We start from the raw sequence: 12,794 nt of genomic DNA on the forward strand, positions 1-12,794 counted from the left end.
AATAAATTTCCTTTTGAGTCTTCACATATTGCTGAAAATGTAGAGAATGAGTCTCTTATTGCTACATGAAAAGAGGAACTCCATTGGTTTAGTGCTGGAGGTTCCCAACTTAGCCTTTGATGGACGTTTGATTTGTGCTCCCATGCTTGTTATAGGCTAATTGGTACATATTTTCCAATTGGGTTTTTTTTCCCCCTAAGTGAAAGGATTGCATGATTGTGATCAATATTGTTTCTTTACCTCAAAATAAAATCTAGCATTATTAATGTGACAATAAGGTAAGGTTTATTGGCCACCTGCTTTGATGCCATAGTATACGAGTAATTGGACATTCAATGAACAAATGAATCATTGTTTCTTTTTTTTTATTGCGCAAGGGACAATTTCTAGGTTGAAGATTTGGAATAAGATGAGATAATTATTCAGAGATGCGACAATTTCTAGGACAATTTCTTCTTTTTCATTGCACAAAGGACCCTCGTTTGGATTCTGAAATGAGATGAAATGATTTTAGATGAAAGATAAAAGTTAAATAAAATATTATTATTATTGTTTTAGAATATGAAAAAGTTGAATTAAGATTTAAAAAAAATTAAATTATTTATTATATATTGTGTGAAATTTTGGAAAAGTTATAATGATGAGATGAGGTTAGATCTCCCAATCCAAACAAGGCAGGGAAACATGTTCCATATTATTTTCCAAAATAGTAGCTTGTGACATCTGGCTCTTTTGCCGTTATGTGGTAGGCAGTCTTCACGAAAAATTTCCCATTATAGTTCAAATTTCAAATTATTGAGCCCTATCTTTGACCACTCAGAGGGAAAGACATTTTATAGATTTCTATAATGCTATCTTGCTCAAATAGAGTTAGCATTTTATCAATATTCCAAGAGCGAGAATTATTGGTAATGATATCAGAGACTTTTAGGAGTGGGTGTAGCTCATTCATTTGATGGAGAGGCTTTGGTTTGAAGTTTTCCAATGTTGGGATCCAAGGTTTTGACCATACATTAACTAATAATCCATTGAAGATTTGATAACACTTGCCTTTTGACAGTAGTTCTCGTGTCTTGAGAAGTCTCTTCCATAACCATGAGTTCGATGTTTTGGTTGTACATTCCAAAAATATGTTGTATTGATTTTTTTTTTTTTTTTTTTAGAAGACCTCATGCCATAAACTAGTATTTACTTGGCTCACTTCCCATCCTATTTTTGCTAGAAGAACTAAGTTCATATTCTCCATTGATCTCAGATCGAGCCCACCTGAATTTTTAGGTTGATAGATAGGTTTCCATGACTTCAAAGTCAAATTATGTTTCTCATCTTTAGGGAAGCCCCACCAAATATTTATAAATCTTGTATTCAACTACTTGCACACTGATTTTGGCAACATATATAAGAGACAACATTTGATATGAAGTAATTGTGATTGCCACCATGCAATTTGATTAGCACTATCCTACCTGCTTGTGAAAGTAATTTTGACTTCCAACCCTATAAAATATTGTTGATTTTCTCCATTAAATCTTTGAAACTCCCTTTTATGGCTCTATTGAAAGAGTTTAGAAGTCTTAGATATTTCATTCTAGATAAGGATGGCTTATACGGCAATATTTGAGTGACTGCAGTTTTGATTGTGGGATTGGTATTTCTAGTGATGAAGATTGAGGACTTGTTGAAATTGATTTTTTGTCCTGGACAATCTTGATATTTCCCCAAATTTTTGAATATTACTTAAGAATTTTTTTTATTTGCATTTCTGAAAATGATTAGATCATTCGCAAATGATAGATGAAAGATTGGAAAATTGTTTCTACTTGGCCAAATACCTTCAAATCTTCCTTGGACATCTAATATGGTTATTTGTCTGGATAGCACCTCCATGCTCAAAATAAATAAAAAATCCAAGATGGGGTTACTTCGCCTGAGATCTCTTTGAGCTTTGGAAAAACCTCTAGGTGATCCTTTAATAAGGATTGAAAATGATGTTGTTGTGACATATTCTTCAATCCGATTGATCCAAGTATTACTAAATCCCAAAAATTTCATCACTATAAACAGAAAGAAAGTCTCATTCTACATAATCGAAAGTTTTTTTCATTTCAAGTTTTATTGCCTTTAGTCCACTTTTCCTCGATTTTTTCTTCAGGAGGTGAAACAACTCAAAGGCAATCATCGTATTCTCTTTTTTTATGTGGCCAGGAACAAAGTTGTTTGAATATGGGAGATAATGTAAGGAATGATGGTTTTGAAATGGTTGGCCATAATGTTAGTAATGATCTTGTAAATGACATTAGTCAGATTGATTGGTCGATAATGATACGGTGAGCTTGGATTGGAAATTTTTGGGATGAGAGCAATATTTGTATGATTCATCTATTTCAAAAGTTTACCATTTTGGAAGAATTTTTTCACTGCATCGATGACTTCACTTTTGATAATAATTAGCTAGATAATGTCTATAAAAGGGAGCAATCATTCCATCTAGTCCTAGGGCTTTTTTATTTGAAATATTTTTTGGAGCTGCAAATTTCTCATCTTTACTGGATAGCACTAAGGAAGTCATTTCCTGATCCGTCACTTGCTTTTCAAAAAGATTTTTAAGTTGGCCCAGGGCTATTAGGTTTGTACTAGTATGTATGGACCGGAAATAATTAATGAAAGTAGATTTAATAATAGATTGATTCATTGACCAATTACTTGGGACCAATTTAATAGAGTCGATCACATTGCTCCACCTTCAAATAGTAGTTAATAGGTGATTGTTGAACCTAAAGTTTCAAACTTTGTATAATTATATATCTACACATGGATTTTGATGATAATAAATGACTTCAAAGAATAAAGGAATCTCAAGCCCAAATTATCTACACAATAGAGTCAAGCACATCAAGGAAACAAGCATGAGTAAAAAGGGAATAAATTCACATTAAAGTCATAGAGTAATGTTGTAAATATCTTAAAAATTTGAAATTTGGATTAAGGTTCAAAATTAATTTTTTTTATCATAAAGCATTAAAATACATTTTCCATATATGCATAAATATTTTGAAAATTAAATTTGAAAATTTTGAAAGATGATTAATTGTCATCTTTCACATGTGCATTACATGATCAAAGGTTTGAATTTTGAAAATATTAAAGATGATTGATTGTCATCTTTCACATGTGCATGTTTTATTTGAATATTTTCAAAAGTGATTGATACTTTTTTTGACTTATGCAAAAAGTAGAATATTTTTTTTAAAAAGATTTGAAAAGTAAAGTGTGCGCTTTTTGTCATATGTCAAAAGTAAAAGATTTGGTTTGAAGTTTTTGCAAACTAAATGATGTTGTCTTTAACAATTGAAAAAGAAGAACCTTTTATTTGAATTTTTTGAAAAAGTGAATGATGTTGTCTTTGACATGTGAATCTTTTTAAATTTGAATATAAAGTCTCATATGCCTATAAATAGATCATTTGAGAGCTTCACATTTATAACACCAAGAGCATACAACATTCATTTAAAGCTTTTATTCTCTCTTCTCTAAGCATTGAGCCTTAATCCTTGATCATTTTGAGAGAGATATAGTTTGCGCTATATTGTTCTTATTTCACTCATTAAGGAGTATTTTCTGATAACCTACTCACTATCAGCTCTTGTATCAGTTGTGTGTATAGAAAGTGTTCTACACAGGGAATAGTTGAATCACCACGTGTAAGTTGACTGCAAGTATAGAGGGTGTTCTACACAGATCCTTTGTAACGGTGTTGTTCAAAGATGTAATAGGTTTCTATCTCCACTTAAAGGATGTTGAATAGTGAATTTGAGGATCCTCAAGAGGTAGTTTGAGACAAGGACGTAGGCAGTGGAGCCTAACCTCGTTAACATACTGAGTTTGCTTCTCTCTTACCCTTATTCTTTATATTTATTGTTGTTTTGTATTTTATTTATATTTTATATTGTATATTTAATTTATAATTGTTATTTTTTTTAAATACAACTCAATTCACCCCCTCTCTTGTGTTAGTCATCTGGGCAACAATTGGTATCAGAGTTAAGAGCTATATTATAAGATTAACTATCTTTTGAGTTAAAATCTTATGACTAACATTGCAGTTTCATTTGGTGAAGGTCAATCTAGCAGTCGGCCTCTTCTCTTTTGTGGAGACAATTACTCATTCTGAAAAGTTAGAATGAGAATATTTCTTCAGGCTCAAGGTCGAAAAATATGAAAATACATTGTAAATGGACCTTATATTCCAACAAAAGTGGTTGATGGAGTAAAGGTCAAAGAGGAAGAAGAAGAGTTTGATCGTAAAGACAATAGACCTTATACTTTGAATTTAACTGCTATAAATTTATTATTTAATACTCTCAATGGAAATGAGTTTAATAGAATAATGACTTGCACTACGACAAAGAAAATTTGGGATAACTTGGAAGTTACTTATGAAGGAACTTCGCAAGTCAAGGAATTAAAAATTTATATTCTTACTCATGAATATGAGATGTTTAAGATGAATGTTGATGAATCTATTTTTAGTATGTACACTTGTTTTACTAACATCATAAACAGTTTGACAACTCTTAGCAAAGTTTATTCCAAGGTTGAGATAGTAAAAAAAATTCTCAATTCTCTACCAAAATGCTGGAAATCAAAAGTGACAACGATTCTTGAAACTAGAGACCTCAAGAAGCTTGAAGTGAATGAACTCATCAGGTCACTTATCACCCATGAGTACACATTGAAAAAGGGAGAAGAAAAAGAAAAGTCAAAGAAGAGTTTGGCACTTAAAACTGTTCCTCATGAAAGTGAAAATAATGAAGATGAGGAAAATGACGATAAAGATAAAGAAGTTGTGATGATAACAAGAAGAATTCAGAAATTCTTAAAGAAAAATAAAACTCATCCGAGAAAATCTTTCAAAAAGTTTTCCAAGAAAGATTCAGGTAAAAATGACACTTTAATTTGTTATAAATGCAATAAGCCTAGTCATATCAAGTCAGATTGTCCTCTGCTAAATAAAGATCGAAACAAGGGCAAGAAAGCAATAAAAGCTACATGGGATAATGATTCGAGTAGTTCAGATAGTGAAGTAAGCAATGAAGAATCAGCAAATCTTTGTCTTATGGCTAAAGATGACATTGAGATAACAAATCTTGATAATATTGAAAATCCTTCATATGAAAAATTGCAAAATATTTTAGAAGAGGTACATGAGGAACTTGAAAAATTGAGTATCAAGTATACTGTTTTGAAAATGAAAAATTCTTTTTTAACAAACGAAATTGATATTTTAAGAAAATAAAGCATCATTTTGAAAGATGAAAATCTTGAGTTGAAGAAGAAGAAAACTGATTTAGAAAATATTGTTGAAAATTTTACGAATGGAAAAAGAAATTTTGAAAAACTTCTTGGTAGTCAAAGTTATGTTTTTGACAAAACAGGCTTGGGATATATACCAAAACAAAAATACAAATCTTATAAAAACTTCTTTGATAATCCTTCTACATCAAAGTCTAATATCCAAGATTCTTTTTATAAAAATAATTTTGTCAAAAAATGATACTATTATAATCACTCAACTTCTTCATTTATGTCACATACTATTTACAATTTTTGTAATAGAAATGATCATAATTATCATGTTTGTCTTATTAGAAAGAAAGTATACAATGACTATTAGGGGCATATAGGTACCTAAAAATCTTATTTCTTCTAATATTAATAAATAAAGGATCCAAAAAACTTGGGTACCAAGAAAAATCATTTTAATTGTTTTTATAGGTATGCATGAAGTCATGCACAAGCAAAAATAAATGGTTTTTAGATAGTGGATGTTCAAGACACATGATGGGAGACAAGACTAAGTTTTTTTTATCTTAGATCTAAAGAAGAAGAACACGTGACATTTGGAAACAATTCGAAAGGAAAAATCGTGGGAATAAGTAAAATTGGTAATAAATCTTCTCTTATAATTGAAGATATTCTACTTGTTGAAAGTTTAAAACATAATCTTTTAAGCATAAATCAATTATGTGATAAAGGATTTACAGTTACTTTCAAAATGAATAAATGCATTATTTTGAATGATCATGATTGTAATATTATTTTTATTACTTTTAGAAACAATAATGTTTATACAATTGATTTTGAAGAAATTATCTCACAAGATACTATTTATTTTTCAGATCAAAATGAAACTAGTTGGCTATGGCATAGAAGACTAGGTCATACCAACATGGAACTTATTTCTAAACTTTCAAAAAATGATCTTGTGGGAGGTTTACTAAAAACAAATTTTCTTAAAGACAAAATTTATTATGCATGTCAATTTGGTAAACAAACAAAAATTTCTTTTAAAATCAAGAAACATATTTCCACTACTAGACCATTGCAACTTATACACATGGATCTTTTTGGACCAAATAAAGTTGCAAGGAAGAAAATATTATGCATTTGTTATTGTTGATAATTTCTCTAGATATACTTGGGTCATCTTTCTTATTCAAAAAAATAAGGCACATAATGCCTTTACCAAATTATGTAAGAGAATTTAAAATGAAAAAGGCTATAGTATTTTAAGTATCCGAAGTGATAGGGGAAAATAGTTTGTTAATAAAAATATTGAAACATTTTGTGATGAAAATGGTTTTGTGCATAATTTTTCTGCTCCTCGAATTCCTCAACAAAATGGGGTAGTAGAGAGGAAAAATAGATCTATTCAAGAGATGGCAAGAACAATGCTCAATGAGAACAACTTGCTTAGTTATTTTTGGACCGAAACGGTAAGTACTACATGTTATATTATAAATAGAGTTATGCTAAAATCTAAGTTAGATAAAACCTCCTATGAGTTTTGAAATGAGAAAAAACTCCAACATTGGTTACTTTCATGTATTTGGATGCAAATATTTTATTTTGAATGACAGGGATAATTTAGGCAACTTTGATGCAAAATCTAATGAAAGTATCTTTATCGGATATTCTACTAATAGTAAAGTTTATAGATTATTCAATAAAAGGATTTTGACTGTACAAGAATCTATGCATGTAATATTTGATTAATCTAATTTTTCACTCTCCAAGAAATCTATTGATGAAAAAATAGGAGGTATAAATAACACGAAAAGTCTCAATCTCAACAAAGAGAACACAATAAGGAAGTTCAACATGAAACCATCATGAAAGATCATCAAAATTTAATACAGTATGCAACCAAACAGTGAAAATTTGTAAAAGATCATCTAGTGGAACAAATTTTGGGAGAACCTTCACGAGGTGTAAGTACTCGATCATCTCTTAGAAATATTTGTAATCATACTGCTTTTCTATCTCAGATTGAACTTAAAAATATTGATGAAACACTTCTTGATAAATCTTGGATTCTAGCTATGCAAGAAGAGTTGAATCAATTTGAAAGAAATGATATTTGGACACTTATTCCTAGACCTAAAAATCATACTATTATTGGAATAAAATGAGTTTTTAGAAACAAGAAAGATGAATCCAGAATCATTACTAAAAATAAGGCTCGACTTGTAGCCCAAGGTTTCAATCAAGAAGAAGGAATCGATTATGATGAGACATATGCACCAGTCACAAGATTAAAAGCTATTCGAATGCTACTTGCATATGCTTGTTATAAAGATTTCAAACTTTTTCAAATGGATGTTAAAAGTGCTTTCTTAAATGGTTTTATAAATGAAGAGGTATATGTTGAGCAACCTTCAGGTTTTGTAAATCATATTTCCCCAAATTATGTTTTCAAACTCACAAAAGCACTATGTGAATTCAAACAAGCTCCTAGAGTTTGGTACGAAAGACTCAATGGTTTCTTGATTGAAAAAAGATTTTTCAAGAGAAAAAATTGACACAACTCTTTTTATTAAATATGAAAATGATGATATTTTTTTTTATTAAGATTTATGTTGAGGATATAATATTCGGTGCTACTAATGAAAATATGTACCAAGTTTTTGCTAAGACTATACAGGAAGAATTTGAAATGAGCATGATGGTAGAACTTACATTCTTTCTCGGATTATAAATTAAGCAAGTAAAAAGTGAGACATTCATCAATCAATCAAAATATATTAAAAAATTACTGAAAAATTTTGAGATGGAATGTGCTAAAGAAATTGGAACACCAATGAGTCCATCAACTAAACTTGATAAAGATGAAACTGGTAAACCAGTTGACTCGAAAGTATATCGAGATATGATTGGTAGTTTATTACATTTGACAGCCAGTAAACTAGATATTATGTTTAGTGTGTGCTTGTGTGCACGCTTTCAATCATCTCCAAAAGAATCACATTTAATTACAGTTAAGTTTATTCTTAGATATCTTAGTGGTACAATTAACCTAGGGTTATGGTACCCTAAGCACACATTTTTCGATTTAATCAACTACACAGATGCTGATTATGCTGGTTGTAAAATAGATCGAAAAAACACTAGTGGGGCATGTCATTTCTTAGGTCATACACTAGTTTCCTAGTTTAGTAAAAAATAAAATTCTGTTGCACTATCTACTGCTGAGGCAGAATATGTTGCTACGGGTAATTGTTGTGCTCAAGTTCTTTACATGAAGCAACAACTTGAAGATTTTAAACTCATGTATAATCACATTCCAATCAAATGTGATAATACAATTACTATAAATTTTTCAAAGAACCTGATACAACATTCTAAAACTAAGCATATTGAAATAAGATATTATTTTCTTCGAGATCATGTGCAGAAAGGCGATATAGTATTAGAGTTCACAAACACACACAATCAGTTAGCAGATATTTTTACTAAACCTTTACCAGAAGATAAATTATGTATGATTAGAAGAGAAATTAGTATGATACATGCTATGAATATCTCTTAAAAGATAGACTAGAGTCAATAAAAATAGAGAGAGATTTTTTAAATACTTTTACATAAACTTAAAATTATTAGTCTCATGTTTGAGATGCTCATTCTCTTCATACAATATTATGACATTCTTATCCATGGAAACCGGCAAGCGGAATGAAAAATCTAATAGAGATTTCAACTGTTTATTGTTCTGCCGAATGATTCATTCTCTTGTGTGAGATTCTTGAACAATTTGTTGAAGTACAATTGAGCTTTTCAATTTCATAATTTCTGACTTGTAGCCGCTGGGAAAAAGCAACAATAGAGGAAGAGTAGCGAGTCCCGAGACTCACCAAGTCATAGATAGCATCGGAATCTAACTTATTAGCCAAATTATTATTTTCTTGCTGCAACATGGCATCAATGGAAGCTACAGAAAGGACAGGAGGTTGAGGTGTAGAATACCACATGGATGGATCTAGAGAAATATTAGCAGAATGAGCCATTGAGAAAAGAATTGAAAGTTTAAAGTTAGAATGTTGAAGGAATGCAGATGAGTTATAGAGATGAGAAGAAAATTTGATACAGATTGGATGAACTTTAAGACTGATTTTATAGATATAGCATAAAGAATAAGACAAGCTATCATTCAAGTCAAGGAGTAATGTGATTTTTTTTTACTGATCGGTGAAAATGACATTTTTTAAAAAATTCGGAGCTTTCAATCTCGTTTGTCAACAATATCAGGCGATTTTTTTTAAATCTCCAGCCACACTTGTTATGTCATGGACGGATCCATTTTTTTAACTATCTACAGTTTCTACTAATGCACCGTTTTCTTCAATCCATTTACTTGTTGCGGATCTTTTTTAATGATGCCAAAAGGGGGAGAAGTGTTAGACCATTAACATTGTTTGAATTAGTAAACTTGTTATATATGCTTGGAATTATATTCATATTTTTGCTTGAAAAACTAACGCACATTATCAGGGAGAGCTTAAGTATTAATACAGGTTTCAAGTTCTATCAAGTATTTGTTATCATCGAAAAGTGAGAGATTGTTGAACCCAAGGTTTCAAACTTTATGTAATTATATATTTACACATGGATTTTGATGATAACAAATGAATTCAAAGAATAAAGAAGTTTCAAACTCAAGTTGTCTATACAATGGAGTCAAGCACATCAAAAAAATAAACATGAGCAAGAATGGGACAAGTTCACATTAAAGTCATAGAGTAATGTTGTAAATCTCTTAAAAATTTGAAATTAGGATTAAGACTCAAAATTAATTTTTTTTTATCATAAATCATTAAAATACATTTTCCACATGTGCATGAATATTTTGAAAATTAAATTTGAAAATTTTGAAAAATGATTGATTGTCATCTTTCACATGTGCATTACATGATTAAAGGTTTGAATTTTGAAAATATTAAAAATGATTGATTGTCATCTTTCACATGTATATATTTTATTTGAATATTTTCAAAAGTGATTGATTTTTTTTTTACTTATGCAAAAGGTAGATGATTTTGTTTAAAAATTTGAAAAGTAAAGTATGCTCATTTTGTCATATGCAAAAAGTAAAAAAAATTAGATTTAAAATATTTGAAAAGCAAAGTATGCTCCTTTTGTCATATGTCAAAAGTAAAAGATTATGTTTGAAGTTTTTAAAAAATAAATGATGTTGTCTTTGACAATTGAAAAAGAAGAACTTTTTATTTGAATTTTTTGAAAAAGTGAATGATGTTGTTTTTAACATGTGAATCTTTTTAAATTTGAATATGAAGTCTCATATGCCTATAAATAGATCATTTGAGAGCTTCACATTTATAACACCAAGAGCATGCAGCCTTAATCCTTGTTCATTTTGAGAAAGATATAGTTTGCGTTGTATTGTTCTTATTTCACTCATTAAGAAATGTTTTCTGATAACCTACCTACTATCAACTCTTGTATCAATAAAATGGTGTGTATAACTCTTGTGCGTGTAGAAAATGTTATACACAAGAAATAATTGAATCACCACGTGTAAGGTGATTGCAAGTGTAGATGGTGTTCTACACGAATCCTTTGTGGCGGTATTGTTCAAAGGTGTAATAGGTTTCTATCTCCACTTGAAGGAGATTGAATAGTGAATTTGGGGATCTTCAAGGGGTAGCTTGAGGCGAGGACGTAGGCAGTGGGGCTGAACCTCGTTAACATACTGAGTTTGCTTCTCTCTTACCCTTACTCTTTATATTTATTGTTGTTTTGTATTTTGTTTATATTTTATATTGTATATTTGATTTATAATTGTTATTTTTTTAAATACAACTCGATTCACCGCCCTCTTGTGTTAGTCATCTGGGCAACAATTGATAAAAATTGGTGTTGAGATCTAAGGTGGTTAGCCATGAGATTCTGAATCTTTGACGCCATAAAATTTCTTTATTCTTCAATTGTTCCTGGAGATTAAATTGAAATTATTTTTCTCTTGCCAGATTTTGTGAGGATGGGATACTGCACTGTATTTCAAGATGCTCACTTTCAATTTATTGAATGTTGACATGAATTTTCCCAAAATGGACTTTGTTCTAGTGTTTGAGTGCGTCTTTTATGGCATTGAGTTTTTTGCATAGTATATAAGCTAGAATTCATGTGAAATGTTTGCTCTATACTTCTTAGAATATTATTATTTGACCAAGTAGTTCATAAATCCAGAATTCTTCAAACTTAAACGAATATGCCCATTGCTGGTGAACTATAGGTTTTAAAAGTAGTAGATAGTGATCCAATGTAGAAGAAGTCAGATGTTGCAATATGGCATCTAGGAATAACAGTCTTCATTGTCGGTTTACGATACCACAATCTAGTCTTTCATGTATAAGTGTACTACCTTGTCTATTGTTAGTCCACGTAAATGAAGGGCTATGAAACTGATATCAATTAATCTTTGACTTTCCATAAGATTCCTCTATCCTCCAGTACAGATGGATATGAAAGGGCGCCCCACTAACTTTTCAAATTGGTTGAGTAGGTCATTAAAGTCACCTATACATGAACACCGTGATCCCGAGAATGCTTTGAAAATTGAATCCAAAAATTTTCAAAAACTTGCTTTAAATGCCACTGAGCAAGAGCATATACAAATGTAACTAGCCAAGGATGATAAGGAGGATCAGAGTAAATCAAAATAGAGATAGCATTCATATTAATATTAATAGATTCAATATCTACACCTAGATGCCATAAAAGCATAAGGTTTTCTTTCTTTCAAGAGGTTGAAAATTTATAAAATAGTAGGAGCCAAGACTATTCACAATAGATAAGGTGCTTTCTACAAGCATCATGATTTCTGACAAAAAGATGATATCAGAAATATATTTTCTAATATTTTCCCTTAGAGATCGGATTGCTTTGGGTCGGACGAGTCCCCAACAATTCCAAACTATTGTCTTCATTTAGCTGGTGGAGGCATTTTTGAGCTTGCCTCTTCAATTTTTTAGATTTTTCAGACATGATTGAGTGTGACCTAAGGTACGAGGTAGACCTTGAATGCTCCTTGAATTTTTTTAATTTTTCCCATAGATCTGGATTGCATTTCCAATGGCATGAAAGCCAAAGTTGAGTCATCTATGATGGAATCATGAATATCTTATGTTGGTTCATTGGCCTCACTTGTGGATTGATTTTTTTGTTGCTTTTTCTTTAATGGTTGTGGGTCATCAGGTGTGGGGGGAATGCATTGCCTTTTAGTAAGCCTTTCATAGTTGAATAAAGTCGAGTGGGAAGCCTCTGTGGAAGCAGCTGTGCTATTGGAACAGATCACATTTTCAGTAATGTCTATTGGTATAAATTGTGGGCTTGGAAAAATTGGACTGCTCGATTTGGGTTGGGTAGCTAATTGGACTTGTTTATTTAGAAATACGCCTTGTAGAATAAAGTTAGAGAAAATAGAGATGGGCTCACTG

This window comes from Carya illinoinensis, chromosome 11, assembly GCF_018687715.1.
Source record: "Carya illinoinensis cultivar Pawnee chromosome 11, C.illinoinensisPawnee_v1, whole genome shotgun sequence".
In the NCBI taxonomy this organism is placed as follows: Eukaryota; Viridiplantae; Streptophyta; class Magnoliopsida; order Fagales; family Juglandaceae; genus Carya; species Carya illinoinensis.